General features: G+C 40.8%; 1 long non-coding RNA gene across 1 annotated transcript in view; it reads right to left on the bottom strand.

Annotated features, from left to right (window-relative positions):
• LOC145717362 (uncharacterized) overlaps positions 1–10,314 on the bottom strand; it is a 29,919-nt gene extending 19,605 nt beyond the window's left edge. Inside the window, exon 1 of the long non-coding RNA XR_014140533.1 lies at positions 8,176–10,314. This is a non-coding gene — a long non-coding RNA (uncharacterized LOC145717362). The remainder of the gene's footprint in view (positions 1–8,175) is intronic.
• Positions 10,315–13,608: the final 3,294 nt, after the last annotated feature.

Genomic DNA, 13,608 nt, shown 5'->3' with positions numbered 1-13,608 from the left:
CCTTTAAGTAGGATATAGTGTCCTTCCTCATGATATATTTGTCCTTTTGTAATAATTTGTTCATAGAGAGATTTTTTCCATTAGACAGTGAATGCCTATGAAGCAAAAATAGTGCCTTATTTTTTAACAACTTTATTGAGATATAATTCACATACTACACAATTCACCTAATTAAGTATACAATTCAATGGCTTGAGCATAATACATTATTAATTTTTTTAAACTGTGGTTAAATATATATAAATAAAATTTACCATTTTATCCATTTTAAGTGTACAATTCAGTAGCATTAATTACACTCACAAGGTTGTGCAACCATCACCACTATGTATTTCCAAAACTTTCATCACCCCAAACAAAAACTCTGTAACCATTAAGCAATAACCTCCCATTTCCCCCTGCTCCCCATCCCTGATAATCTCTAACCTACTGTCTCTATGAATTTGCCTAGAATAGTGTCTTACTCATCTTTTTCCTTATTACTTTGAACAGATGCTGAACACATAGTAAATGGTCAATAAATATTTGTTGAACAAATCAATTAATAGAATGAAGATAGGTTATCCTGGTTTCTCTGACTAAATAACTGTAATTCTCTAAAAGGCCTCCTCCTTCTTCACCAGCATGCCTCCTGAATACCATCTTCATTTAAAACCCAGTTTATACACCCATCTTCTCTAGGCAACTATTCCCTTTCCATGCCCTTATGCCATATCACCCAGAACCATATGACATAATGCTTCAGTTGCACAGAGGTCACTGAACTGGGAAACAGCCAAGGATATTGAGATGATGGCTTCCACACCATCAAAAGAATTAGAATGTCCAAGGGCATCTCATACGGACATAGATGATTAAGCAGCAAGTCCTGGACCGTTTATCACCTGCAGAAATGCTTAATATGTTTGCAGTAAGTCTCTACACCATGAGAGAAAGATTTTCAAGACAGACCCATCCTGAATGCCACTGTCTCTCAACAAATGCCATGGAGGTACCCAACAACCCCTACTTTCTAAAGCACGGAACAGAGAAAAGCAAGATAGGGAGGGAGCATATTCAACAGAAAGGAAACAGAAGAAGAGAGACATTGTTTCTGAAGTAATTTGTGGGTGACAAGTAGAGGCAGATGAACATAAAAAGAAGACAGGAGCTGACGTTTTTAAACTGTAAAACAAAACAAAACAAAACAAAAACAGCTGCAGCTGGCATTTTGCTGACTATTTTGAAGGTTAGATCTTCCTCTAGAATTCCAGATTTTGGCATCCAACTAGTAGCTAAAACTACAGAAATACTGTTGACAAACAAAATCTGTATTTTTAGCAATTGTACACAGATAGATTGAGAATCTTCTGCATTTTATATAAAGTCACTGAAAGGAGGAAATAGTAACATACAGATCAAAAAATTAAGATGAAGAACAAGATCAGTGGGCTATTCAAAACTTGAATAAGACCAGAGAGAGAAAGAACCTAGAGTAGACCAAGTCAAAGGCATTTTTCTGACCTACAACTGAGTAAGAGTTTCACCAATTTCTTAATGAGGAAGTACAAATCAATACTGAAACAACACCATATACTCCTTTTATATGTATACTATACATATCTATTTATGCTTAGGTTAACAACTTAGTAAAGTGTACAGTGTTTATTCCGTATCATGGGCTAAATAGAGAAAATCAACAAAACCATAAGTTGGTTCTTTAAAAGATCAATAAAATTGACAAACCTTTAGCTGGATGAACTAAGAAAAAAGAAGATTCAAATGACTAAAGTCAGAAATAAAAGTGGGGATGTTATTCCTGATTCCATAGTAATAAAAAGGATTAAAAGAGTACCATGAACAGTTATACACCAGCAAATGGGATAACCTAAATAAAAGGGACAAATTCCTAGAAACATAAAACCTACCAAAACTAAATCATGAAGAGGGGCGCCTGGGTGGCTCAGTCGTTAAGCGTCTGCCTTCGGCTCAGGTCATGATCCCAGGGTCCTGGGATCGAGCCCCGCATCGGGCTCCCTGCTCAGCGGGAGGCCTGCTTCTCCCTCCCCCACTCCCCCTGCTTGTGTTCCCTCTCTCGCAGTCTCTCTCTGTCAAATAAATAAATAAAATTTAAAAAAAAAAAAAAAACTAAATCATGAAGAAATAGAAAATATGAATAGCTCTATAATTAGTAAGATTGAATCAGTAATCAAAAATCTCCCAACAAAGAAAAGCCCAGGACTGATAACTAGTAAATTCTGCCAAACATTTAAAGAACTAATACTAGCCTTTCTCAAACTTTTCCAAAGAACTGCAGAGAATATTTTCTAACTCATTCTCTGATTCCAGAATTACCCTGATACCTAAAGACACTACAGGAGGGGTGCCTGGGTGGCTCAGCTGGTTAAGCATCTGACTCTTGGTTTCAGCTCAGATCATGATCTCATGGTCCTGGGATTGAGCCCCATGTCAGGCTCCTTGCTCAGTGGGGAGTCTGCTTTCCTCATCTCCCTCCCCCTGCTCATGCAAGCACTCTCTCTCTCTCTAAAATAAATAAATAAATAAATACTTAAAAAAAGACACTACAGTAAAGGAAAATTACAGACCAATAACCCTTATGAACATTGATACAAAAATCCTCAACAAAATACTAACAAACCAACTCAGCAGTATAATGAAAGGATGATACACCATGACCAAGTGGAATTTATTCCTGGAAAGCAAGAATGGTTCAACATTCAAAAATCAATCAATATAAAATACATTAACTAAATGAAGGAAGAAAAACCACATGATCATCTCATTGATGCAGAAAAAACATTTGCCACAATTCAACACTCTCATCATAAAAACACTGAAAAGAAGTAGTAATAGAAGAAAACCACCTTAACATAATAAAAGCTATATATGAAAAACACACTGCAAACATCATGTTAAGTAGTGAAAGCCTGAAAGTTTTTCCTAGAGGAAAGAGTTCAAGAACAAGGCAAGGATGCCCATTCTCACTACTTTTATTTGACAAACTCTTGAATACTACTAGCTGGAGCAATTAGGCAAGAAAAAGAAATAAAACACATCCAGACTGGAAAGGAAAAAATAAGATGATCTGTTTCCAGATAATATGATCTTATGTGTAAAAAGCCCTATAGATTCTACACACACAAAAAAAAGCTATTAGAACTGATAAATGAGGGATGCCTGGATGGCTTAGTTGGTTAAGCGTCTGCCTTCAGCTCAGGTCATGATCTCAGGATCCTGGGATTGAGCCTCGCTTTGGGCTCTCTGCTCAGCAGGGAGTCTGCTTCTCCCTGTCCCTCTGTGCATGTGCGCTCTCTCTCTCACTCTCTCTCTCTCTCAAATAAATAAATAAAATCTTTTTTAAAAAAAAGAACTGATAAATGAGTTCAGCAAAGTAGCAGGATACAAAGTCAACAAACAAAAATCAGTTGCATTTCCACACACTAACAAACTACCTGAAGTTCCATTTATGATAGCATCAAAAAGAATAAAATACTTAGGAATTAATTTAGCCAAGGTGGTGAAAGACTTGTACAATGAAAACTACAAAACACTGCTAGAAGAATTTAAAGAAATGTATATCTATCTATCTATATCTATATTCCAATAATTCCACTTCTGGTTATATAACCAAAAGACTTGAAAGCAGTCTGGAAGAAATATTTGTATACCAATGCTCATAGCATTATTATTTACAATAGCTAAGACATGGAAGCAACCCAGTGTCTATCAAGAGATGAAAGTATAAGCTAAATGTGGTATACACATGCAATGGAATATTATTCGGCCTTAAAAAGAAAGAAATCTGACATGTGCTACAACACAGATGAACCTTGAGGATATTATGCTAAGTAAAACAAATCCAGTCACAAAAAGGACAAATATTGCATGATTCCACTTATATGAGGTAGCTAGAGTAATCAAATTCTTAGAGACAGAAAATAAGATGGTGTTTTGAAAGGGGGTGGGGAAGGGGAAATGGGGAGTTATTGTTTAATGGGTACAGAATTCCAGTTTTATAAGAAATGTTCTCAAGATGGATGGTGGTGATGACCGCACTTCATTATGAATGTATTTAATACCACTGAACTGTACACTTAAAGATGGTAAATTTTATGTTATGTATATTTTACCACAATAAAAAAAAAGGAAAAAGTGCTGAAGACTGCTAAATTGCATACAAAACCACGTAACTGCTATGGTATAATAAAGCCATAACCTTTGTAGTCCTCTCTATTGGACAAAACCATTTATGCAATTATCAGTTTTCTCCAAGTTTAGTCCTAACTTTACAAAGTCTGGGCCCCAATTAATAGTAAATAGTAAGTCAAATGATAAGCAGGGTCCCATGGACATGCTTACGACACAATTCTCTATGTGTACCTGAAAGTATGTGGCCATCCTTTATGCCTTATTTCTAAGGTTTGGGTTATCTTTCTTAATATGATCAACAAAAGCAGGCACAGTCTCTACCCTCAGGGGGCTATAGCTGGGTGACACAATCATCACATTATCACCCACCTAGATTTCAACTGTTTGAGTGCTAGTAAGGAGAAGTATGTGATGGCTGTGAGTAGTTACAACAGGGACTCACCTAATCCAGACTGGGAAGGCATCCATGAGGAAGGAAACATTGAAGAAGAATATGAATGAAGATCACAAGTTACCCAGTCAGACCCCCTTCTCTTCCCTATCCACACATCTCCCCATAGCTGTGAACATCATATATATGCCTATTTCTCCCAAATGTACATATCCAGCCCTTCCTCTCCTCAAAAATCCAGACCTGAGAATCCACTTGGATGGCACATAGGCTTTTCACATCTACATGTCTAAAGCAGAGCTCTCAGTGCCTGCCCCCTACCACCACATCTGCTCTTCCTCCAGCATTTCCCACTTTTGTGAATGGTACCACCATGCATCCAATGAATCAAATTAAAAATTTAGGAATTATCCCTGATACTCCTCCTTCTCTCACTTCTCCCTCCCCAGAGTATTTACCAGTTAACAGTGCCAGTTCTGCTCTCCTGATAGACCAAATCCACCACTTTTCACAGTTTCCCACCACTACCCAAAGCCACTCTTGCCCCCTATAGTCCATTCTCCACACAGCAGCCATAGTGATCCATCCAAAAAGTAAATCACGGCATGTTAATCTTCTTCTAAAATCCCTCCAATGGCAATTAGAATAAAATCCAAACTTCTCCCACCGGCTTGCACAGCCCTATAAGACCTGACATTGGTATCTTCTGACTTTATCTGTAACTATTTCCACTGCAAACCCAGCCCCCTCCTCAACTTGACTCTAGGCACACAGACCTTCCAACGTTCATGCTTATTCCCAATTTAGGCCTTTGAGCTGTCTGGCTCCTCTCATCATTCAGGTTTCCCCTTAAATATCATGCCCTTTAGAAAGATATTCCCTAACCACCTGATCTAAAGTACATGCAGTTTCTCCCCATGAGATCTCTTGACTTTAATTCTCTACATGGCTGTTATCATAAGCTGGTATTTCTTCTTGTTTAATTCTCTTTTTGTCTGTCTCCCCAACCCCAACCCCGAGCCGTACACACATATCTCACCTCCACCAGAATGAAGTCTCTATTACGGAAAGAACAATGAAGTTTGATATGCCAGTGTTCTCCCAGCAGAGTAGAGTTCCTGGCTCATAGTAAGAGCTCAATGAGTATTAGCTGAATGGATGGATTTCACATAATCTCTTCTTGAACACAAGATCAATTGCTCAGTTGATTGAGCACCCAACTCTTGGTTTCTGCTCAGGTCATGATCTCAGGGTTGTGGGATCCAGCACCCAGTCAGGCTCCATGCTCAGCAGGGAGTCTGTTCAGGATTCTCTCTCCCTCTCCCTCTGCTCCTCTCCTGCTCATGCACATGCACACTCTCTCTCTCTCAAATTAATAAATAAATAAAATATTAAAAAACAAAAACAGAAAGAATGGGGCACCTGGGTGGCTCAGTCGGTTAAGCGTCTGCCTTCGGCTCAGGTCATGATCCCAGGGTCCTGGGATCGAGCCCCGCATCGGGCTCCCTGCTCAGCGAGGAGCCAGCTTCTCCCTCTTCCTCTGCCTGCCGTTCTGTCTACTTGCGCTCTCTCTCTCTCTCTGTCAAATAAATAAATAAATAAATAAAAATCTTTAAAAAAAAAAAAAAAACAGAAAGAATGGTACCTATTCCCACACAGCCCCACTGGCTGGGAGTACATGGCCAGCGTTAGGGGGATAAAGGCCAGAAACTGATAGAGCAGTTCTTTTATGACACACAGCAGGCCTTTAGGCAAGCAGGGATGCACGGAAGCTCTCTGAGTCCTTCAGGAAGACCTTTGTGAGACTCTGAACACACATAGGGCTGCTCTGCACCCCAGGTGCTGCCCAGCTGGGGAGAAGGCCTTCCTTCTTCCTTTCACATAGAACCAAGCAGTGCTCCAGCCACTGGTATGCAGGATCATCTGGAAACAGCTCCCTCGTGTACATGCTGGAGCTCACCTAAATGGCTACAGCAGTGTTGAGGTACCATTTTGAGAGCAGCACACATGGCAAGCAAGGTAGGAGCAGAAGAAAAGACTTTGAGAGCTCAAAGACATAGCAGGGGATTGGCTAAGAGATGCTGAATACTGGGTGGGACATGGAGAAATATTTATATAAAATCATTATATTTTGTTTTCATAGCTTGTCAGTTCCTTGGCATCTGACTTAAACATGAGTTATTTTTTAAGTTCTCACAATAACTAGCAAAGTATTTTTATTCCTAGTTTCAAGATTAGGACGCTGAACCCCACAGCGGTTAATCAGCTTGTCCAGTGACTCATATAGAGTGTTAGGAGGAAAAACCAAACCCAGATTCGCAAGGCCTGTACTCTTGTTCTACTAAATAGGCTGTTTCAGGTCACAGATTCAAAGCAGCAAATCAGAACTCAAGAGTTTATAGGTAGATGCTCAAAGAATTAAAAAAAAAAAAACCTTGAAACCACAATTTACCCTTAAAAGAGGATACAGGAAAACAACACAAATACAACAGAAGAATCACCGAGCAAAATTTAAATTAAGTTTAGTCTCTTATCTTTAGGGTACCAGTTAAACTTATAAAAAAATTTAGTTAAGATTTCTAACAGGTCCTTAATATAAAAGAAGATTTGGTGCTGGAATAGATGTATTCATTGAACATACTGAGCATCTAATATGTTTAGTATCCTTAGAGAGTATTCTTGGCATTAGGGATACGATAGGAAATAACACAGATCAAAATCCCTGACCTAATAGAGCTTAAATTTCAATGGATAAGAATCTTTCATAAAATTTTTCTAAGTGTGAGATTGACTACTTTGTACCATGCTTTCACTATTAATTGGCAGTCCTCTGTACACTGTGTAAGTTTAAGTTAAACTATTTGTAAATCACAAAATGTGTCCTTCCTCTCCTGTTAGACCACAAATCATGCTTCAATTCTCGCAAACAGCCATCCCAGGACTCAGCTCATCGTAGGGCCCCTGGACACAATCTGAACTCGATGTTGTTGTGCTGGGCTCCACGACAATTAAAAGTAAAGGAGAGATCATGTTCCACTAAGTTGCTTCCCAGACTAGGAAACCCATAGCCCATTTGGATCAAGAGAGGGAAGCCCATGGAGGGACCAGTGCCCAGATTCAGTCTCTGGCTAACATGCTGGACAGTTGCATAACTGACTTATTTTCTTCATTTCCCCAACTAGGCTTTAGTTGAAGTGTCAAATAATCATCCTCGCCTTTGCACAGCTATCTGCACTCTGGGGTTGCCCCTGCTGCTGCTCACAGGCGTAAAGGAAAACTCTGGGTTAACTCCTCCAGGTCCATTGATCTCAAAGCTTGGAATCAAGGTCCCACTTTCTTCTTAGAGATCTGCTCCTTCCCTTTTCCAGCTGCCAAAAAAACAGAGTGCTCCTGCCAGGTTTCAGAAACTGCAGTCTTTTGATGATGCAAGAAGTCAGACTGTGTTTTGGTACAAGCTTTGGAAAGCTCCCGGGGATCTTGCTTAGAAGGAGATCAGCCAAAACAAAGGGTGAGGAGGGAGTGGGAGGAATAAGCTGTTTGATCCAACATCAAATCCCACCACTGACTCCTTTGAACAAGGCTATCAGATGAAGCCCTCTCGCAGTGAGCTGTGTGAAATCGGAGATTCCACTTACCTTCTGCCTCTCAGAATCAGACAAGCCCTCCACACAGCAAGAGGATGAATGGCAAACATGTGGACAGTTCTCTCTGAGCTGGGTGATTTAGGGAAGTAGCCATGGGAAGCATAGAGGAGTGGTGAGGGAGGTTTGGAAGGTGGGGTGGGCCAAGCAAGGAGACTTTCCACTCCTGAACTGTAGTGCTAATAGGAGCAACATTTGGGGGAGGTGGAGGAAGAAGGGCTCACTGTTAAAGGCTTTGCACTCTTTGCCATAGGGCCAGTGGGGAGCCTTTGAAGAAGGCTGGGGAAGGACTTGGACATATACAATGATCTGGAAACAGTCAAAATCCAGTTGCTGTTTGACTCTCTGCTTCCAGGGAACTGTGAGCTGTCTGTTTTTGATTACTTCACTCTTATCACATCAGGCTGTTCTTTATTGGAAGCAGTTTCATTTCCAAGAAACCTGTTTTGCTTCTCTTCCTTTGCACTCTTCTGGGCCCTTGCCTCCCCCTCCCCCAGTCCCTGCCTCAGCCCTAACCCCATCTCCTCCACATCAACTCCTTCCTGTCTAGGAAAAAAGTTGCTACATGATCCTAGCTCATGAGAGACCCAGAAAATAAAAGGATTAAAGTTTGGTCGGTGACTGCAGCAGATGGCAAAATAGCACTCCCCAACCTTTGCCTTTTCTAGGTTACTACCTTGCTGCCTGTGTGGTTAAAAGGACTACAGACCCCCATCCATTTTGTGGTTGTAAGTCAGCAACTTGGCAGAAGCGGCCAGTGTGTTTGCAAGCAGGACTCCTTGTGAGATGCCTGGTGGCCCACAGTTCGAAAGGCAGGATAAAGCTGGATGAGGCCACTGCCACACTGCATTGCCACCGCCCCCAGAACTCGTGGATGTGTGTGGAACGCACTGAACATCCTCTACTGTTCTGCAAGTTCCATGAGGACCCAGGAATGTTCTTAGATAATGAGCACTGGCTTCTCCTTCAGGTGTCCCTCAGTGAGACCTCAGGGATCCGCATGGGCCTCTCTAGGAGTTCCTATCACAGGCTTGTATTTTGTATTGTATTGTATTGTATTTTTGCTTCTTTCTATCTTTCTATCTCCCTCACATTTCCTCCCCACCCCCACCTTATTTTCTCCTAGAGTCTCACTTATAAAATCTGTGGTTGAAGGGTATACTAATTCCCACCTCGTCTGTGTGAGAAATCATTTTACCCAGAGTCCTCTGAGGTCTCCGTGCTCATTTTTAGAGAAGAGAGCCTTAAGTCTCCTCTCTCTTATGCCCTGCCCTGTGAAATTCCAAAATCCTCCTCAAATTTTCTGAGAACTTCTCAAGAAGTGGATCCTTTTAGTCAACCCTGACTCTCAACTCCTGCTTCCACTGGAGTTCATGTGGGTTGTCAATCCTGTACCTGCTCTTCTTTTCTTTCTACACCAGAGTCACCCAGATAAGAACCTGGCACCTGGCGTGCCTGGGTGGCTCACTCAGTTAAGCGTCTGCCTTCTGCTCAGGTCAATCCCCAGGGTCCTGGAATCGAGTCCCACATCGAGCCCCATATACCTCCCTGCTGAGGGAGCTTCTCCCTCTGCCTCTCTCTCTCTCAAATAAATAAATAAAGTTTAAAAAAAAAAAAAAAAGAACATGGCACCCTCCTCAGTTTAAAAAAATGAAGTGTTCTTCAGGGACATGTGTATGAGTGGATAGAGAGGTTTATATTAGAGCCACATACACACAACTTCAAATTACATATAGATTCCCCTTTTAGTGAAATAGTCAAACCATGCTTGGGAGATTTTTCATAGACCTCATGACCCCATGAAGCCCCAGCCTCATCCCCTTTCACTGGCCCCTCTTCCTCCCTCCTCCTTGTTGGATCAGTCTTTTGTCATTCCCAAGGGTACATCTGTTTTTAATAGACCCACCTTCCTCAGAAGCAGTTATGAAATTTGAAAGTGTTTAATTACAAAATACTTCAAACATTTAGGAAAGTCCAGAAAGTAATATCACTGATAATATTTTAAGATTTAGATGTTGAAATGTTGCCATTTTTGTTTCAGCCTGCTCACTGGCTTGGGCTCTCTTTTTCTCTTTCTCCTTCCCTCTCTTTTTCTCTCTGAAAAAAAAATTCTTCTAACACAGCTAAAGCGAGGCCCATCCCTTTCCTTCCCTCCCACCCTCCCTAAGGTTAACTGATATCCAAGAGTTGTAGATCATTCCCATGCATGTTCTGTACTTTTATTATATATGAATGTTTCCACAAATGATATGCAGTTGTACTGGGGGTGTTTAAAAAGTTCTGCTTAAGTGGCACATTGGATTGGATGGTGAGAATGAGTTTTATGAGCAGGAATAACATTATCTTACCCCAGTTTCTATTTCTCACAATCTCAGCCCCAAGCCCAGTGGTCCAGCCTCTTGTAGGTACTCAACAAATATCTTCTGAATAAATTGCACAAGAAAATAATATCATCCAAATCATCAATAATCAAAGCATGCCATGTTAAAACTACAAATAACTCTTCCAGTACAGGTACATTCTTTCCTAGACAAAGGGGGCTTCATAAATGACTCATGAAGGAGCCTTCCAACACTAGGGCTCAATATGTGTCTCCTTTCACATGACTCAGCCATGACTGATTTCAATGGGATCCCCTGGGACTGAAGTTCTTACACCATATCCTCCCATTCCCAAAACTTCTGACTTCATGGATGAGTACAGACTCTCCTCTTCTATCATCCTGAGTTCATCCCCTCAAATGCCAAGAAGAACACCTGACATCATTGTCTCTGGAGCAACCAAGAACACCAGCAGTCATTTGGCTTAATGGGTAGAGTCCACAACCCTAAGACATTATTTAGTGTGCCAGGTTATGAAGGAATAGAACTGGAGAAGCCTAGTGGTCTGGACTCTTAGCTGCAACTCCTTGTAAGGTGAAAATCTCACCCAAAGTGATGGTACTGGGAACTGTTCCAACCTCCTTGGCTAGCTTGACCTTCAGTAGAGTGGCCATATAATTTATCATCCAAACTCTTACAACTTGAGAGTGAAAGATAGAGCTATTAATAATTATACCAGGTGAATAGGCACAAACAAATACCACTCTTGGCAAACCAGGTTGTAGGTTACCCTAAATCAGTAACACTACATAAAAGCCAACACTGTATGCCCTTTTGTAAGGGGCTTCAAATGACATATTATCCAGAGGCTCAGGGAATTATCCCCTTGATCCTTCTCCCAGGGTAGGTCTAAGGTTGAATGAGTCCATTCTCTTACAGCAGAATGTGACCTAACCTTCATATAATTAAGTTAGGGGAGAAGAACTTTTTAGCAGAGAATAATTTGACTCAACTTCTATTTCTTCTTTCTCCACTGGGATGAAATGAGGGCTAACTCTTCCCCCACCATCTTTTGAAAGTTTGCAGGGAAATGACAATATACATCACACCAGTATAAATCAGAGGAAAAAGAAAATGTCACCAGTTGTTCAAAACTGTGGCTCTGTGGGGCGCCTGGGTGGCTCAGTCATTAAGCATCTGCCTTCGGCTCAGGTCATGATCCAAGGACGAGCCCCGCATCAGGCTTCTGGCTCCCTGCTCAGCGGGAAGTCTGCTTCTCCCTCTCACACTCCCCTTGCTTGTGTTCCCTCTCTGGCTGTCTCTCTGTCAAATAAATAAATAAAATCTTCAATTTTAAAAAAAACAAAAACTGTGGCTCTGAAGCAGAGTCCATTTGGCATCAGTAGTGGTGTTTGCTAGGTGACCATAAAGTTCCATGAATAACAACATGGTTTTAACATTAGACAACCTTGGGTTTGAGTCTCAACTTTATCACTACTCTCCATGTGACCTTAGACAAATTGCTTCCCTAGGCTTCAATTTATCCATCTATAAAATGGGGACTTGGGGTGGTAAGGATAATATGAATCTCACAGGTTAACTGGAAGTTTTCAGTGAGGTAATGAATTTAAAGCCACGAGGACAGTGCTTGGCACATAGTAAGTACCTAGGAAACATTAGCAATAATTATTACTCATACTATTCAAATCTTCGCTCTATTCTTTCCACATCACCTCTCTCTCTACTTTCACATGTATCCTCTCTGCCCAAATTAATTGGCTGTTTAACTTTTCCAAAAAATGCCTTGTCTCTCTCTGTCACCTCTATGTTTTTGCTACTATTCTGCCTGCCACCTGGAATGCTTGCCTCTTTCCTTTCTGTTCTTATCCTCTTGGCTCAGCATGGACATATCGTTCCTTTTCCAAGGTCCACTTCACCTGCTACATCCTTCAGGGAGTCGTCTTAAAGGTAAATTCTCCATCCCTGAGTCGACTATCTACCATGCATTGTAGGGGATTAGTATTTTCCTAGTAAACTATGACATCTTCAACCATGAATCAGTAATATGTCTGATTAAGATTTCTCTCCCCCACAGTGTTTAGCATATAACCTTGCAAATTGTGCTCAAGAAATATTTCTTGGCTATCATTAAGTTTAGAACACAGTGGTTAACAGCTGGAGTTAGGTGCCTGGGGCTCAGTCATAACTTATTAACTGTGGGCTCCAAAGCAAAATTTTTAACCTCTTCAAATTGTGTTCTCCTCTGCACAATGGGCATAATGCAGCACAGGCAGGTTTAACAATCCTTGCTGTAGACTTAAGCCACTGGTGAACATTCCGGAGATGATAACCTTCTGCTGGAGTTATTAGTTTAGTCACAACTGCAATCAAATTTAGTTATCTTCAGTAATACACTTAAAAGGATGCATAACTCTCCCCAGGTATGTGAAAAGGTCTACCTGTGAAAAGGTCTATCCTACATCCTCTACTCAAGGTTAATTCTAACTTTCCACATGCTCTCCTTTGCAATGGCTCCAATACTCTTGTGTTTCCATGTGTTTTTCATGATGGGCAGTATGGACCATTAATCTCACCCATTGTGGCAGTTCTTACAGTCAAGAACCCTTAGAGATGTTCTTTTATCTGTCACAGCACATATAAAAACTGAAGGCTGATCTTGGCCATTCATAATATCTTCCTTCTGGGTCCTTACTATGAGTCACCATTTTTTAGTATACCACTTGGTTTATTTTTCCTCTACTGATTGCTGGCTCCTATGCAAAACTTGCTCATTTCCACCTCTAAGTCTTGGCATGGGCCATTTATCCACCTCTCCCGCCCAAATGTGTGTGTAGTGAAGAGGATGGGCTCTGGAGTCTAAGAGAAGCAGATTCTATTTCTGGCAGTATCAGTGACTGACTGGAAATGTTGGATAATACAATTATCCTTCATGAGCTTTAATTTCCTCATCTGTAAAATGCAAATGACTAGATAAGAGTGACTTCTACTAATATGATCAACTGAACTAATGTGGAAAGGCTGCCCTCCCACAAACACATGGAAACACTGGAGAAAAATATAACAAAAAGAAAAAAATTTAACTATA

Source organism: Leptonychotes weddellii, chromosome 15 (genome assembly GCF_054177405.1).
Source record: "Leptonychotes weddellii isolate Sample4059 chromosome 15, ASM5417740v2, whole genome shotgun sequence".
Lineage (NCBI taxonomy): Eukaryota > Metazoa > Chordata > Mammalia > Carnivora > Phocidae > Leptonychotes > Leptonychotes weddellii.
The sequence above is the reverse complement of the archived record's forward strand: the minus strand, read 5'-3'. Positions and strand labels throughout refer to the sequence as shown.